Here is a 12,198-nt window from a genome sequence, read left to right as displayed (position 1 = left end):
AAAAGAAAGGAATCCCCATCTTGTCTTAAGTCATCAAGATACAATAAGGCACTGACCGTCTTTGATAAGCAATAAACTCTTAAAAGGCCAAAGGACTTGGATGGTACCTTCTGAGATGCTTCTCACAATCCTGTGGACTGAGATACCTTTGTGTGATGGTGGTCTGGACTGCTCTTCCTCCTCTCTCCCAACATCATTCCCACAGACCATTACATAATCTGACCTATCCATTGAGACTGTAGCATTATTACTGCTTTGAAAAGCTAGCAACCTGGTGGTGAGATAATCAACAAATATTCATTGTTTCCCATGGCATCTTTTAGAGGTAGAGGTATGAGAAAGCCCTATTGGGGGAAAACAAGGTTGACAGAAAGGATTCTAGCCTTCCCGCGTACTAGTTTTCTGAATGCAGAAAGATTTAAGCATACAGTTTCCCCCTCTCTTCAGTGTTATAAAGAGTTTCCACGTTCAATTTCTTCCATCTGTCGCTTCAAAGCAGAGCTGTTTATGTACTACCCTGTACAGACCCAATGATACCACTCGAGCAACAGCTTGCCACAAGAAAAAGAAAGTTGCCTAGAAAGCAAATAATCCATTTGTTTCAAATTCAGCCAAACCATACGTTGAAAGTATAGTTGTGTCATGAGGTAGTTAAGACCGACCAACTTCTGTTCAAGCAATCTCATGCTGTATTAGCCGAATTATGTATCCTTATTGAAGCTACCTGCTGTTCTAGTTTCTAGTGATGTGAGCTATACTTTAGTTCCTCATGTTAATTTATCTGAAGCTAATTCACCTGAATATTTGTTAAATGTTACCCAACTGACTCTACCCTCTTCCTGCTTCTAGCTTTTATATCTTCCACCACTTCAGAAAAAGGCAGAAAAGGGTAAGAGAAGGGCATTTTTTTCCTTTTGCCTTCAGTTTTGAGAAGTCTGCTTTTTTTTTTCTTTTCATTGCAGCATACATCATACTTTCCTCAGGGTAGCCGGGACATTTTTCTCCTGGGAAACTCAGTTATATGACTACCATAATTTAATTTGCTTTTATTGAATCCACCACTTTTATCTGTTCTTCCACATCATAACAAGTGGTTTACAATAACTTAACAAAAATCATCTGGACAGAACAATGATACAAAGATATATTTTCCCTATTCATCTGCTTTGGCCTCATAGATTAACCATAGCCTTTCAAAAAGTTCTTGTAGAATCCCAGGGTTTTTCAGAACATTTTGATAATTAAGATACAAACTGCATGTCTCTGAGTTGAATTAGAAAAGAAACTAGATAGTGCTACCTTTGTAATCCACTTAGTTGGAGAAGATGCTTAGCTGTACGTAATTATTTTTTTACAGAGCTAACACACAAAGTCATACTCTCTCTGTATGTATGTGTGCACACATGCACACACGCACGCACACACAGACATATACATACAGTACATACATACTTCAGATTACTGATTATTCTGTTCTTGTGGCCTAACATTATTATAATCTCTTCTTGTTGGAATTTTCGCAAACTGGGTTGTTTTTCTTGATCCTGGACCTTGGTTGTATGGATTATTATTATCTGATTGTTCTATTATTGTTTGGTTTTTAATCATTTATGTTCTTCACATTGCCATGTGATCATATTAAATTGTCTAAAGAAATAAATAACATTTTTTTTTGTCACAGGAAGTTACAGTTGCTTATTTAACAATTGGCTATGGCTTGTTTTTTTGTTTTTTTCTTCATTTACAGTTCTGCCTTCAACATTGTGGTGCTTTGTGTGGAGCAACAGTTAATATGGAAAGTGGTGTTAAGCATACTTTATTTTTAATTCCCTAATTCAGAGTTTATATCCATCTTTATATTAAACTGGTTAAGGCTGTTACGCTGGGCTTTCCTATATTCCTAAATTAGTTTGACAATATTTGTTTATTTGTTTTTAGTTAACTCAAGAGTTTTCTAACTTTCAGTGTACATGGCCGCAAGCATATTACGACCATTCGACTTCTAATGCAAGTTTTTAAGTGAAATTTATATGCTAACATATATGTGTTTTACTAAAGCCATCAACCAGTTGGCATTTGGAGTTTGCAGTAATAAAACAAAAACTTAAGAGCTTCCAGGGATAACTTGTACTCGCTGTATCCAAGATAACAGTGGGCTGTGCAAGCTGGTTCGGATTATAGATTAAACTGATGGATGAATCTTGCTGCAGATGGAATGAGGTTTATACCATTTTCCCAGAGGAAAGGAAATGTTTGCACCAATGTATGCATACAGAAAAATATCTGTTGGCAAACTTTAACTTTTCTTTCGTAGGTTGCAATCCTTGAGGAAATGAATTGACATATAATAGATGCTTTGTTTGCCTTTTGAACAATAATGTGAGTTGAAGAAAGAGAGAAAAACCATTCCATTAATGCATTTGCTTCTAAGCGGGACTAGAGAACATATGTCCACCATATCTTGTTAAGCTACAACTCCCACCAGGACTTCCAATAGCGAGCAATGAAGTGACCTGTAGTTCAGTGATGTCTTAATAGTCAGAGGTTCCATCCCTTATTGTAGAGGCACGTTAAAGAAAGTAAAATATGAAGCATTTTACTGCTCCTTGATATTCTCCATTGAGAGTGGAGACAGCAGCCAGCGTGGGTAGTGCCCATCCAATCAGCTTGAAGGACTGAGCCTGCCAATTATTCTTAGTCCCGCCTCTGTTGCCGGGCAGCCCAGCTTTTGGCTCAGTCCTTCAGCGCTGGCTGGTGTGTGGGATATTCTCTCTGGCTAAAAGTCTCTTTTTTCTCTCTTTCGTGTTGGATTTTTTCGTGCTTTTTGACTTGGACTGTTTGACTGTGTTTTGGTAATTCGATTTGGACTTTGACTGCTTTTTTCTGGCTGACTTGGACCGTCCTGACATCGAGTTTAGGAGTTGTGAGTAAAGAAATAGACCTTCGTTTATTTCGATCTCCCCTGGCTCTGCCAGGGGCGTGGGGGGTTCCTTGCCCTTATTTTCTGCCAGGAAGGGCTTTTTGGGCATTGATCTTCGAGGGACATTCCCCCGGTTGCGATTCTCACGCCCTTCACTCAACGGCAGTTTCGGCGGGCGTTCTAACAGCGGCGCCCGCCATTTTGAGCTACAGGAATTTCCCGCCGTTGGGGGAGAGCGCTAATTAGCTGCCTGCGATCCTCCCTCTCTCAATCCCTGCCGGATCGCTACTTAACGGGCCGTTAAATTAAGTGCAAAGTGTGGAGGGCTGCTGGATTCTTCTGTGGAGCCTCGCGCCCCCACTTCTGCCTCATTGAATGTATCTGCAGCCTTCACTAATTACCTCGTGGCCTCTTTAAACAGACCAAGCGGATTGTTCGCTGCATCCTTGCAGCTGAGGAGCTTCGCGCCCCCCCTCCCCCTTCTGTTTTTCAGTGGCCCTAATCCGGAGGTTTTTCAAATTGCGCCTGGTGGAGCTTCACGCCCCCCCTCCCTCCCTGTAGCAGAGATTTCTTGTTTTAGGCGCTGGCCACCATTGAGAATTAGTGGAGCTTTACGCCCCCAACCGTGTTCTTAATTACAACGGTCACAGGACTGTGGCCTTAATTTGCCTGATTGCTTGTTTAACTATTGCCTCCCATTATTTAACTTTTTAAACGGCCTCCCTCCCTCCACCAACTCTCCAGTTCGTGGAGTTGTTACGCTCCCAATTTAATCTGTTGAGCCTTTGGTTTGTAATATTAAGAAACAGTTTACACGAGGCCTTTTCTCCTGTGGAGTTCCTTTCGCTCCCGGTTATCTGTTCAGAATCGGATTGTTAATACACAGTCTGGTGCGTGGGGGAGGCGGTTCTTACAACCTTGTTGTGAGCTATGCCTAAAGCCCTTTCAAAGTCTAAGCACGGCCGGAAGGCCAGTGCAGGAATGGTTGGCCAATCAGACTCCACGTCTGTTACCCAGCAATCTACTATGGAAGATTCCAGGTCTCATTCCAGGACCTCTCAAGTATCACGTTCCCATCACAAGTCTTCCACTCGTGACTTGTCATCCTCTTCTTCCAAAGTAGAAAAACGTAGAGACAAAGTTTTGACCAGATTATGTGACAAGGCATGTGCCCAACTGCCTTCCTCCTCTCCTCAGCCTCCTGCTCCTTCTAGCCCTCCTCCAGTCACCGTACCCCATTCGCCTACTCCTGACCAGCTGTCTCTGCAAGACTGTCCAGTGACTATTTCTGAGGAAAATTTGTGGGGCCCTGGTTCAGTTCCTCAGCAACCGCCCCCTGATCCAGCAACAGTACAGGTGGTTCATTCATCTGATCCTGTTCATGCCCGCTCTTTAGACCCATTAGTTCCTGCAGATCAGCTACAACAGATGATTGAGGCGGCGGTTCAAAAGTCCTTAGCTGCCCGTTCAGGCCTTTCCAGTCGACAGGGATCAGTAAGAGAGCCTTCTCCCTTTTCAGCGGGCCGTAGTGACGAAGGATGTTCACATTCAGTTCGCTCCGCTTCTCCTACTTCCTCCCATTACAGTCATCCTTCAGCCTTCATCGACGAAGGAGATCCTGATTCTGACCTGTCGGAGGATGAGAACCTTCCTCCGGATCAGCCTGCTTTCACGGGTCTCTTTCCTCAGACCTTGTTTAAATCATTGCTCTTCAAGGCTGTTAATACGGCCCGTTTGTCCTCTCCAAACGCTGATCCGGTACCTCCTCAGTCTTCCTCTGGAGCTTTGGACCCGATGTTCGCAGAACCAGCTAGGCCTATAACATCCGTTCCTACTCCTCCCCTCTTTCTGGACGTAGTGAAACGACAGTGGGAATCCCCGGCATCTGCTCCCCTACCTTCGTCTAATGACAAAAGAAACTTCCAAGTATCCTCGGATCTTGAGACTCTTCTTCAGATTCCTTCGGTGGATGCCCCAGTTGCAGCTCTTCTTCCTAACTCCAATGTTCCGGGCGAGCCGGACGAAGGTTTCCGCCCTGAGGAACGCAGATCTGATCAAGTTCTTCAAAAGGCCTTTCAAAGTTCCTCCTGGGCGATTAAAGCAACTACTACGGCATCCTTCTTCAATCGGACAACGTTGCTTTGGTTACGTCAGTTGCAAGAAAAGCTGGCCCCCGGAGATACTCGTATCAGACAGGACCTGAATAAAATTGTGGCTGCCGTTCAATTTTCAGCCGACTCTACTCTGAATGCTGCCAGGTTCTCCGCAAAATCGTTGGCTTCGGCTGTCACGGCTCGTCGTCTGTTGTATCTCCGTCACTGGCAGGCTGATGCAAGGCACAAGTGGCGATTGGCTTCGGTTCCCTTTAAGGGCACGAAGCTTTTCGGGGACGCTTTAGAACCCTTCCTCACAGAAACCAGGGACAAAAAGAAGGTGTTAGCAGCTGTTTTCCGGAGAGGAGCGCCCCGTTTCTCTCCTTACCCTTCTCGTTCTTACTCTAGAGGTGCGGATGGGGGGTCCTCCTCTTCTTCTCCCTTTCCCTCATTTAGGAGAGATGGGTCTTTCAGCAGGCAACGGGGGTCTTCCGATAGGTCTTTCAGAGGGCGTCCCTTTAACTTCAAACGGCCCTTTCGAGGGGGAGGAGGTCGTTTCGCCCGTCGCCGTCGCTGATTGCCCTTTGGATCCTCCCATCGGCGGTAGATTGGGTCTTTTTGCCGCTGTCTGGGAAGTATCCACCTCGGATAAGTGGGTCCACGCCACCTTGAAATCTGGGTTGGCCATTGAATTTGTTGCCCCCCCTCCTCATTCCTTTGTTTGCTGTCCGATTTCTCGTAATCCCTCTAGGAGGTCCCTTATGGACTCATCGGTTCAGCATCTCCTGTCTATCAGGGCTATCCAACCTGTGCCTCCCGGTCAGGAGGGTTCGGGATTCTATTCAAGGGTGTTTCTGGTCCCTAAATCTTCGGGGGGGTGGCGTCCTATTCTGGACCTTAAACGTTTGAATAGATACGTTGTGTATCGAAAATTTAAAATGCAATCATTAAAGTCTATTCTGGACGGCGTTCGGAGGGGCGATCTCCTCTCTTCCATTGACCTAACTGAGGCCTACCTTCATATCCCTATCCTACCATCCCATAGACGTTTTTTGAGGTTTTGCTATAACGGAGCACACTACCAATATAGGGCTCTCCCATTTGGCCTTTCTTCTGCCCCCCGCACCTTTACAAAGGTGCTGGCGGCCTTGGCGGCTCAGCTCCGTCTCCATTCAGTCCGCCTCCTGTGTTATTTAGATGATATTCTGCTGTTGTCTCCTTCTATGCAACAGGCTGCCTTAGATATTCGTCTGACGGTGGAGACGCTAGCGGCTCACGGCTTCTCTGTTAATTTGGAGAAGAGCCATCTCTTTCCCTCTACTAGATTAGTGCACCTGGGTGCTCTGATTGACACTCATCAGGGCAAAGTTTTTCTTTCTCCCGATAGACAGGCTAGTCTGAGGCAGTTGGTTTCCCGAGTTGAGGGGAGTCGGGTGGTTTCCCCCTATGTCTTGTCTCAACTCTTAGGTAAGATGATATCCGCAATAGCTATTGTTCCCTGGGCTCAACTTCACGCCAGGGAACTCCAATGGTTTCTCTTGCCTTTGCAGAAGGCTGGCAGAGGCACTTCATCGAAGCCGATCCCTCTTCCTCCTGCGGTACGAAGATCCCTCCGGTGGTGGCGCTCCCCCGCTCTCTCGGCGGGTTGCTTCTTCCTCGAGCCCTCGAGGGTGGTGGTGACTTCAGATGCCAGTCTCCTGGGCTGGGGAGCCCATTGTCAAGGTCAACTGGCTCAAGGGACTTGGACACCCTCGGAAGCTCGACACCCCATCAATTGGCTGGAGCTGAAGGCCGTGTACCTAGCTCTAAAGTCCTTCCGCCATCTGGTCTCCGGGACCCACGTCCTCGTCCTCACGGACAACGTCGCCGCAAAGGCTCATTTGAACAAACTGGGGGGCACCAGGTCGAAGTCTCTTCTAACCCTGGCTGTCGCGTTGGGCGTCTGGTCAGAACGCTACCTGTGTTCCCTTCGGGCAGAACACATCTCCGGGGTACAGAATGTTCAAGCGGACTGGTTGAGTCGTCGGCGGATAGACAACGCGGAATGGCGTCTTCTCCCACTCCTTTTCCAGGAACTGTCTCTTCGCTTCGGCCGTCCAGTGATCGACCTGTTCGCGACGCACGAGAACTCTCAACTTCCACTGTTCTTCTCACGATATCCACATCCTCGAGCGGCAGGCGTCGACGCTCTTCGAACTCCTTGGCCGTCGGGCCTTCTGTACGCATTCCCCCGACGGCCCTCCTCCCCAGAGTCATCCGCAAGATTCTATCCGAGCGAGCGGAAGTGATCCTTGTGGCACCTCATTGGCCTCGGAGACCCTGGTTTGCGGACCTCGTGTCCCTATCGGTGACCCCATCGTGGCGCATTCCTCTCTTGGACAATATTCTCTCGCAGGGCGCCCTGAAGCACCCAGATCCGGCCTGGCTCAATCTAACCGCTTGGAGGTTGAGCGGTGCACTTTGAGGGAGGTTCAAGTCCCGGCAGATGTTGTGCATACCTTGCTATCCTCCCGACGGCCTTCTACGGAACGCATTTACTCTGCCACTTGGCGGAGTTTCTGCAACTGGTGTACTCAGGCCGGTGTCTTGCCTCTACAACCGTCTATTATACATATTCTAATGTTTTTGCAGAAGGGTCTCTCCCAGGGTCTCTCTCCTAACACTCTCCGCCGACACATTGCAGCCTTATCTTCGGTACTTACCTGCGGTTCCTTGTCATCTCTGGCTCAACACCCTTTGATCCGTCGGTTTCTTCGGGGAGCAAAGAACTTGTGTCCTCCTGTTCTGCATCGCTACCCGACCTGGGATCTTCCTCTGGTCTTGCAGTCTCTTACGTCTTCCCCGTACGAACCACTTCGGACTACCAGCCTCAGACTTCTCACCTGCAAGGTTGCCTTCTTGGTGGCCATCACTTCGGCTCGCCGCATATCTGAGCTCGCCGCCTTGTCTACTCGTTCGGACCTATGTGTTTTCCACGCAGACCGAGTGGTACTCCGTTTGGACCCGACATTCGTGCCGAAGGTCAACTCTGTTTTCCACTGAGCCCAGGAACTGGTCCTGCCAAATTTCTGCCCCCGGCCCTCTCATCCTCGGGAACGTCGTTGGCATTCCCTTGATGTCCGGCGGGCACTGCGAATCTACCTGAAGAGGACGGCTCCCTTCCGTCGTTCGGAATCTCTCTTTGTCTCCTTTTTACCTACCTCTCAAGGCAGTAAGGTCTCTTCTTCAACCATCGGTCGTTGGATTCGCCAGACGATTGCCACAGCCTATGATGTTAGATCCCTTCCGCGCCCTTCAGGCTTGACAGCTCACTCCACCCGCAGCGCGGCTACGACGGCGGCTTGGGCCACCCAGGCTTCCTTGCTGGAAATTTGTAGGGCGGCCACGTGGACTTCTCCCAGTCCTTTCATCCGACACTACAAACTCGACCAGTTTGCATCAGCTGAAGCCTCGTTTGGTCGTCGGGTCCTCCAAAGGGTTGTTGCCGGAGAGGACAATGCGGTCCAGCGTGACTCCCACCCGACATCGGGACAGTGAACTTGGGTATGTCCCACGCTGGCTGCTGTCTCCACTCTCAATGGAGAAGGATCGTTGGTCTTACCTGATACGTTCCTTCTCGTTGAGTGGAGACAGCAGCCAGACCCTCCCCTTTTTCTTCTTCAAGCTGGACTTGGCATTTTTCTATTTTTCTGTCTTTGGTTTCTTCCTTGTCCCACACACCGAGTCTGTCTTCCAGTCTTCGCCAAAGCTGGGCTGCCCGGCAACAGAGGCGGGACTAAGAATAATTGGCAGGCTCAGTCCTTCAAGCTGATTGGATGGGCACTACCCACGCTGGCTGCTGTCTCCACTCAACGAGAAGGAACGTATCAGGTAAGACCAACGATCCTTCTCCAAATGTTCCTTGAGATGGAGGGAGTTAATTAAACAAAGCCCAATGGCATTAAGACTGTTGCAGATTATTGTTTCAAAGCACAGTTCATCTTTTGTTTAGTCCTGCATCGTTTTGTTTCCACACCATAAGACGACTATAACAATGGATTTGAACTTCAGCGCTGTTATGTGCAGGTATTTCTGTCTGGCAATTGGTGGCTGATTGAATCAATGTCAAATAGTTCTAAAGACTGAAAGGAGCTTGATTGATTTTGATCATTAAACTCTGTAAAGGGGGTACTATTAATTTAGCTGGTGAAAATGTTAAGCGCTGGTTGTGACATGTTAGGTTAAAGAGCTACCCGTGATATAAAGCCCTCTTTTCTCTTCTTGGTCCTTGATTCTGAGTTCCTTCAGGGCTGCAACATCATAAATAAATCAAGCGTGTTTTGGGCACAGTTAGCAGCCTCTGTTTAGCAAAGGGACATGACTAAAAGGACACCAATGCTTAATCATCCCTGATGGGGAAAAGGAGAAAGGGGGGAGAGGCACCATCTCACCCTCCACATCAAAAAGAGGGGTCATTCATAGGATTATAAAATGCAACTTTCTCTTCACCTAAGTGCATTAGAGCTGACCTAGAAATAAAGAAATACCTTCTGATTTCTAGTCTTTCTCTTTTGTTTCCTTTACTGTCCAAAACAATAGCATTTTCCTGAGTAACCTCCTTTTAAAATGGCAGGGTAAGTTGCCTAGTGGTTCATTGTTCTTTTAGGCCTGGTTAATAATATTAAATAACAATATTGCTGTTACAGAAGATGCTGATCCTCGTAACACTTCTTCAGGTCATTGTGTTTTTCAGATAGCTATAATTGTATGCAAGATTGTCTCAGGACTTTCTCCTGAATTTGGCATGTTTGTGGTGGGTATTAACTGGGTCGATTGGAGCTGCTAGTGTTGCTGGCACCGGAGGGATTTTGGTTATTCCTGTAAAGTAGTGTTCTCAACCTTACCGCTTTAAGAGGTGTGGACTTCAACTCCCAGAATTCCCCAGCTGACCACACAATTTAAAGTTGCCAAAATTGAGAAATACTGCTCTAAGTGAAAGATTCGTCTTCTAAGTTGCTTTGAATTCTGTGTAAAACAGTGCAGGCTATATACAGTAACTTTAAGGTTGTGCAGCTTTCAGATTTAGAATGAACTAGTATGCTTTATTACACTTAAGGAAATAGTCTTATTTTGGGTTTTAGCGATTAGACTGATAGATCTAGTTTATATTATTATGAAAAAACAAAAAGTTGTGATTTGATGTTAATGCCTTATTTTACTGCAACAGAGTGAATCTGAAGTCAATGTTTCTTTTTCTTTCTCTTAATCCTTCCTCACTTTTCTTCCTCTCCCCACCCCCTTTGTTTTCCTATTTTCTTTTGTATTTTGTATCCTATTTTATTTTATAATTCAATAAAAAAGTTAACGGGGAAAAAAGGAAATAGTCTTAAACTGTGGGACTTCTGCCTTTATTCTTTGGGGTCCTTTGTTTTTATGTACAGTTTTTAGATTTCAAGTTTTTGAAGCTTCTTTCACTATAATTTTAATATTGTCCACAATTATGGGTTTTATACTGTGCTTTGTAGTTTTAAAAGAATGTTTTATTTTGTATTATTAGCTAGCTACCAGAGGCTGGATTTATTGATAGAAAGCAGATTACAAATGTAATATATACATAAATAGAATGGAGGAACTGTTCCATTGATGAAGAGCTGTGTTGATGGGATAACATAATCACCATGGAGGCCTGATTCCTTTGGTAGAAAGTTTGACAACTAGAAATTTACCATTAACATTAGACTCCTGGATCCAAAACTTCTTTACACTTCTACCAACCTTCCTTTGGAACAAACTCCTGGGGTAGAATAAAAGAAGTACAGTGCAGAAAATAATCAACTTTGCCCTCTGAAATTTTTAAACTCTCACAGTTCTGGGAAAAATCAGTAACTCTAGGCAATTATGTCTCACTCCTGCATAGTGGCATAGGAGGCTAATGCCTCCTACTAAGGCAGCATTTAACATCCAGCTGCCTGCAATTACTGCGAGTTCAAATCTCACCAGGCTCAAGGTCGACTCAGCCTTCCATCCTTTCTAAGGTGGGTAAAATGAGGACCCGGTTTGTGGGGGCAATAAACTGACTTTGTATAAAATATACAAAAGTATGAAGGCTATTGCTTAACGCATTGTAAGCCGCCCTGAGTCTCCGGAGAAAGGCAGCATATAAAAATAAATAAAAATAAAATAAATAAATAAAAAATATTCCTGTTCAGTATATATGTACTAATCCCATACAGATTTACTATGGAGCAAGAGCCACTGGAATCTAATCTGTGCAAGCCAGATGATTGGGATGAATGGGATAGAACAGAATAACAGAATTGGAAGGGACCGTGGAGGTCTTCTAGTCCAACCCCCTGCTCAGGCAGGAAACTCTATACCAATTTCAGGCAAATGGTTGTCCAATCTCTTCTTAAAAACTTCCAGTGTTGGGAGCATTTACAACTTCTGGAAGCAAGTTGTTCCACTGATTAATTGTTCTGTCAGGAAATTTCTCCTTCGTTCTAGGTTGCTTCTCTCCTTGATTAGTTTCCATCCATTGCTTCTTGTCCTGCCCTCAAGTGCTTTAGAGAATAGCTTGGATCGTTCCAAATACTTGGTTGTATGGTGAATTGTCAAACAATTTGGCTTTAAATCTTGAATCTAGAATTTTAAATTGAGCTGGCAAGTGCGTTGATATCAAGTCAGATGGAAAGTTATCAAGTATTTTGAAATCCAACTTTGCCCTCTCTTCTACCTCAATGTCATTTGCTTCCGCTTCCTTAAAGTGCTACAGGAATTTGCCCCATTTAATGTTTTGAGGTCACTGGTAAGGAGCAGTCCAATTGTTATTTCCTTTTTCTCGGCCTCTGGAGAGAAATCCATGCCTCTGCTTTACAATCTTCCACTCATTATTTCTTTCAAGCAAAAGGCTGTTCAGGGGAAGCGTCCATTAGAACTCTTCTATGTAAATTCATGTAATTTTGTGTAATTAACTCTTCATAAATGTTTTAATTAAGAATTACATGTCTATTGTCTATCAAAATAGTTCATTTTTTAAAAAAATTAAAAAGACAATATTAAAATGTTTTTAAAATGTAAAAATGTTTTAAAGACAAATTTAGGAGTAAAATTGAAACTAGTCAGCCTAATTATCAGGGCCTTTCATGTCTCATACCTTCTGTTTATAGTTTTAAATGGTAATTTTATTGTACTGTGTTCTTATTTTGT

At 45.1% G+C, this 12,198-nt stretch overlaps 1 protein-coding gene across 1 annotated transcript in view; it reads left to right on the top strand.

The window, feature by feature from the left end:
• The window catches only part of LDAH (lipid droplet associated hydrolase), a 110,757-nt gene that overhangs the window by 88,710 nt on the left and 9,849 nt on the right, over nucleotides 1-12,198 (top strand). The window lies entirely within an intron of this gene.

Source organism: Pituophis catenifer, unplaced genomic scaffold, assembly GCF_029215685.1.
Source record: "Pituophis catenifer annectens isolate HBS135680 unplaced genomic scaffold, rPitCat1.0.hap2 SCAF_1, whole genome shotgun sequence".
NCBI classification, from domain to species: domain Eukaryota; kingdom Metazoa; phylum Chordata; class Lepidosauria; order Squamata; family Colubridae; genus Pituophis; species Pituophis catenifer.
The sequence above is the reverse complement of the archived record's forward strand: the minus strand, read 5'-3'. Positions and strand labels throughout refer to the sequence as shown.